At 37.4% G+C, this 5,572-nt stretch overlaps 1 protein-coding gene across 4 annotated transcripts in view; it reads left to right on the top strand.

The window, feature by feature from the left end:
• The window catches only part of ESR1 (estrogen receptor 1), a 155,721-nt gene that overhangs the window by 91,320 nt on the left and 58,829 nt on the right, over nt 1-5,572 (top strand). The window lies entirely within an intron of this gene.

Genomic DNA, 5,572 nt, shown 5'->3' with positions numbered 1-5,572 from the left:
AGACAGGCTTAAGATACAGGAGGACCTGGACAGACTTGAACACTGGGCGCTATCTAACAAAATGAAATTCAATGGTGAAAAAAGTAAGGTTCTACATTTAGGCAAGAAAAACCAAATGTACAGGTATAGTATAGGGGGTACCTTGCTCAATAGTAGTAACTGTGAGAGGGATCTCGGAGTCCTAGTGGACAATCATTTAAATATGAGTCAGCAGTGTGCTGCAGCTGCCAAAAAAGCCAACACAGTGCTAGGCTACATTAACAGAGGGATAGAATCAAGATCACATGAAATATTAATACCACTTTACAATGCCTTGGTAAGGCCACACTTGGAATACTGCATCCAGTTTTGGTCACCACGATGTAAAAAAGATGCTGAGACTCTAGAAAGAGTACAGAGAAGAGCAACAAAGATGATTAGGGGACTGGAGGCTAAAACATATAAGGAACGGTTGCTGGAATTGAGTATGTCTAGTTTAATGAAGAGAAGGACGAGGGGGGACATGATAGCAGTGTTCCAATATCTCAGGGGCTGCCACAAAGAAGAGGGAGTTAAGCTATTCTCCAAAGCACCTGAGGGCAGGACAAGAAGCAATGGATGGAAACTAATCAAGGAGAGAAGCAATCTAGAACTAAGGAGAAACTTCCTGACAGAACAATTAACCAGTGGAACAACCTGCCTTCAGAAGCGATGAATGCTCCAACACTGGAGGTTTTTAAGAAGAGACTGGACAGCCATTTGTCCAAAATGGTGTAGGGTTTCCTGCCTGAGCAGGGGGTTGGACTCGATGACCTCCAAGGTCCCTTCCAACTTTATTATTATATTTATTTATATTTATATGCAACTTTTTATTTGTTTGCTAGGGTGAAAAAGAGAGACAGTGATATGTGTTTCATTGGCAATAGTCAGGTTTTTTTTTTAAGAGATGTATTATACAATTGTAACTTCCAGCATATTGGCACATTTTGCTGCATTCATATGTAAACTTTATGTATTTGCTTTCTGATTACGCACTACTTGGGAAAGCCAACAGTAATTAAAATATAAGGTACATATCATTTATTTATGAGTAGTTAGAGTTTTTAATCTTGATAAAGAATCTAATATTGTTGAAATGAATTAGTCTTTTAGTCTATGTTGCTGGGAAGTAAGTCCCAGTAGAAAAAAAAATAATGTGCCTAAGCATTTTTACTTAATTACTCAATGGCAGCAAAGCTAATTAATTAAATATTCACATAGGTCTAGTTTGTATCTCTTTTTTGCTACAAAAAAGCAAACAGATTTAGTTATAAGGGGAAAAAAGAGAATTCCATCTGATCATTTAATAAGATTTAGTAGAATTTTCCTTATGCACAGGAGTTGGCACTCTCTCTGCTTCTATTTGACAACTATATGAAGTTATTGGGAGAGATTATTCATCCCAATAGGAAAGGTATCATTAGTATGCTAATGATACTCAATCACCCATCTTTGCCTCTGGCAAACTAAGCAATGCTATTGATGTCTTATCCTGATGCCTGGAAAACCACAGGTTCATTTGAACCCTGGCAAGAATGAGTGGCTCTGGATTGGGGGGGGGGAAGGTTTCTGGATTTGTGGCTTTACTATCTTTGGTATTGGATGGGGTGGCCCAATTTTTCACTGTTTGGGTCCTACTAGACTGACAACTTCTGCTCAAAGAGCAGGGACAGTAATGGCCAGGAGGGCTTTTGCACAGCTTTGAGTTGTGCACCAGTTGTGCCCTTTTCTAGATTCTGATGCTCCACTCACAGTTGCTCACACCCTGGTCAACTCCAGAGTAGATTACTGTCATTTGCTCTACATATGTTTGAAGGCTATCTGGAAGCTTCAACTAATGCAAAATGTGGCTGCAAGGACAGTTATGTGTCCCCGTAGGACGGCACACATTACATCTCGGTTCTGGGAGCCACATTGGCTGCCAGCCTGCTTCAAAGTATAACTCAAAGTTCTGGTTTTGACATTTAAAGCCCTACATGGCATATGATCAGGCTGTCTGAGGGACCACCTCTTCTCAATTATATAGTAGCTACTCATCCCATCACGTCCAGCAGAGCTAGTATGTTGAAGATCTTGTCTGGGATCCAAATGGTGTGCCTTTTCTGCTGTCATCATTTCTCCTGACATGAGATTAGCCCCATCCTTGTTGACCTTTGGAAGGCCCTGAAAATGTGTTTTTTCTATCAACCTTGGGGATCCCATGTACAATGATTATACTATGTTTAGATTGATATTGTTTTGATGGTTAGTTGTACATCACCCAGAGTCATATTCAGTGAGATAGACAGCTGTATAAATTTGTTAAATAAATCAAAAAGTAAATAAGAGAATGTAGCTTAAATGTCTGAGTGTCCTAATATTGGAGCAAGAGTCAGTAAACTCTGTTCTAATTTCTTCCAGTAAATTAAGGAACTACAGTTTTTCCTCCTCTGTTTTTCCCCCCACAGCAATAATCCTTGAGTTGGGAGACAGTGACACTCTCCCACTAAATTTCCATGGATGAACATAGACCTGAAATGATTTCCCAAAGATTTATTAGACATCTTAACCCCTTAATTACATTGAAGTCATATTTCCATCTGTTTCCTTGTATCTGTGTATGTGAGCACTAATACAGATGCTAGTGTGTCTATGACAGAATGATTTGTATATGAAAGTAGGTAGGTTTCAGTTAATTTTGCAAATTGGGTGCCTTATTGCAGAAAACTAATTTTAACCAATAGTTATTATATTAAATGGATAGAATATAAATTCTATAAATATAGATGGGTTGATCTCATCTTTCTTCCACGCAAGAGGTTGTTTTGAATTCAGTGTTGCTTTCTATTTGGGCAAATCTAGTAGATTTTCCTTTATTATGCATAATTAAAATATTATTTCAGTGGGATCTTATTAAAAACTGCAAATGAAATTTCTTGCTTTCCATGTATTATATACAGATCTGGGAAGACCGTGTTGTTACTTTAAGAAACAGCAGTGGGAGTGGGAGAGCAAGAGAAAGTCAGAGGCAAAGTCTCTATGATCTTTGATAGTAGAGTAAAATAAGAAATCTCAGTGATAAAAACAAATTTAGAACTGCTTTCACTGAAGGAAGAGATTACGATAGTAAATTTAACAAATCCTATTTTCCCTCTTGGATATGTAGTCCCATTTCACAGCTACTTCAAACAAGTGTTTAGGCTCTTAAATCATATTTTGGGGGATTTAATGGGGCTGGGAGGAGGGGGAGACTTTTTTCCCTACCTCTCTTCTGCAGAACCTTCCAGTCTGCGGAATTTCAAGTGATCAACATCAAGATTACAAGTGGAAGAGGGCCAGCAAACTGAATCCTAGCAGTACATTATAGATACATGATGTGATGACATGTAGGAATGACTTTGGGAGGCAGGACAGTATGATGCAGACATGTCAAACTCGCGACATCACGTGATGTCGTACAATGTATCGGGACTGTTTTGCCATTGCTGGAAATGGGGTGGGCATGACGCCTCTGGCCCGTGGGCCGGCAGTTTGACTAATCGAAGAAACAGTCAGATAAATGGCAGCTTAATTTGCAGGAGGCATATAGGTAGGCACAGGGGTAGGCAACCTTGGCTCTTTTATGACTCGTAGCTGGCTCAGGAATTCTGGGAGTTGAAGTCCACGAGTCATAAAAGAGCCAAGGTTGCCTACCCTTGAGGTAGGGCAAAAGACTCAGAAGAGACTCTCCCTAGATTTTGGGCTGGAGATGAGGTGAGGAGGGGGGGAGAATTACTTTCAGCGTTCCAAGATTCTGTTAATGTACCCTACAACAAAGTAGAATTAGCTCAACTGGTTATGTTTCCTGTCTGGTCTATCTTGTAAGACTGACATGTGTTTCCTAGCTATGTGATTTGTGGAGTCTGCTCTTTTAGGTGAAGTTGCAATCACAGCTTTTGAGTATTTAGGGTAAAGTCAGTTAATTTCTGTGGCCATGAATGCCCCTGTTACCACCTTGGCTTGATATACCAAATGCATCCTTTCCTGGATGATATTTTTTTCTCTTCACCCCTCCCTTTTTAGTGAACATGTCTTTTGTTGCTTTGATTTATTGCATATTTTATGTTTTATTGGAAGTCCATTGAGTTATAATTACAATGGGAAACAGGAAACAAATATATCGGTGAAATAAGCAATAAAAACAGTTCATATCCTAATCACTATTTGTGCATGAAGACTCTAATTAGGTTTATAGAATAAATGAACTGACACTTGCTGCATTTTGTTAAAAAAAACCAACCCTCATTTATATTATTTTGTATTCAAACTCACCTTAAAAGTTGTTCCTTGGATGGGTAGGAAATTGTTTAAGGTAGCTAACATTTCAGATGAAATGTTTATTTTACTCGTGATTAAATCAGTAGAAAAATACTTTTAATAAACATCTTCCTCTAAATACGAAGAAAGCAGAACATTATCAGACATAATGAATCACTGGAACTGGTTTAAGCTTATTTCAAATAAGTATATATTTTTTTTAAAAAAAGAACTGGAGCAGTAACATCCCGACAAATATTCTATATGGTATTTTGGTGAAACCAGTCTGTATAAAGTTTGGCTACAATGTTGAGATAGGCATTAGGACACTTTATGACAAATTAAAGAATGCTATACTCTTAGAATTCATATGAAATGAGAAGGGATAAAAACTGAAATCATCATTCAGGACAACTCTATAAAAAATTCAATCTTAACTACTTTGTGTTTTTTTAAGGAAGTCAGCGTGCCATAGTTTGTTTGCTTGTTTATTTATAATTATTTTTGGCTGCTCATCTTACCACAAGGTAACTGAGCACTTACCATAAAAGATAAATATAAATATACTAAAAACGTAAATAAGTTAAAAGAAGACAAACACTATGATCCAATTAAATGGACCCATCTATGTAATCACTAGGAATCAAGTTCAATTCAAGGAAGTCTTTACCTTCATAATATTTGAATAAAACAGAAAAGTGGGAGGGTTTCATCCTTGTTAATTTCCTTCTTGTCATACAGCTTCTAACTCAGCAATCTATTTTCTCAGTTTTTTCTAGAAAAGCCAAAACTTTTCTTATAATTGCTATTTTTCCCCAAGATGAATCTGTCACAATATTTTTCTAATGTTCTGGTCAAAATAATCACAAAACTCTGTGCTCCACTTTACCTTTAATTTCCCACAAGTTTAAAAACTTATCTTCAGCATCACTGTTCATCGGCTTAAAAATAATACTGGTATAAACATTCTGATCAGTCTTCTGCTCTCTGTGTGCTGATACGCACAACTTTATATATTTTATGGTTCAACCAGACAATGTACAAATCAGAATGACTTTCTCGGAAACTGAAGTAGATAAAAGCTTTTCTATCTATGACTGTCAAAGTCGAATCATTGTTGATTTTGGTCATATGTTTTCTTATAAATGGTAATTTATAAGAAAACATGGTAAGGCATTCTTACTTCCCAATGAAGTAAGTAAGATGGTAAGGCATTCTTACTTCCCCTGCATACGGCTCCCCCGCTGTTATACGTGTGTCTGTCTCTGAGGGGTGGGGC

This window comes from Protobothrops mucrosquamatus, unplaced genomic scaffold (assembly GCF_001527695.2).
Source record: "Protobothrops mucrosquamatus isolate PMUCROS unplaced genomic scaffold, P.Mucros_1.0 scaffold_168, whole genome shotgun sequence".
In the NCBI taxonomy this organism is placed as follows: Eukaryota; Metazoa; Chordata; class Lepidosauria; order Squamata; family Viperidae; genus Protobothrops; species Protobothrops mucrosquamatus.
This window is presented reverse-complemented; position numbering and strand designations above follow the sequence as displayed.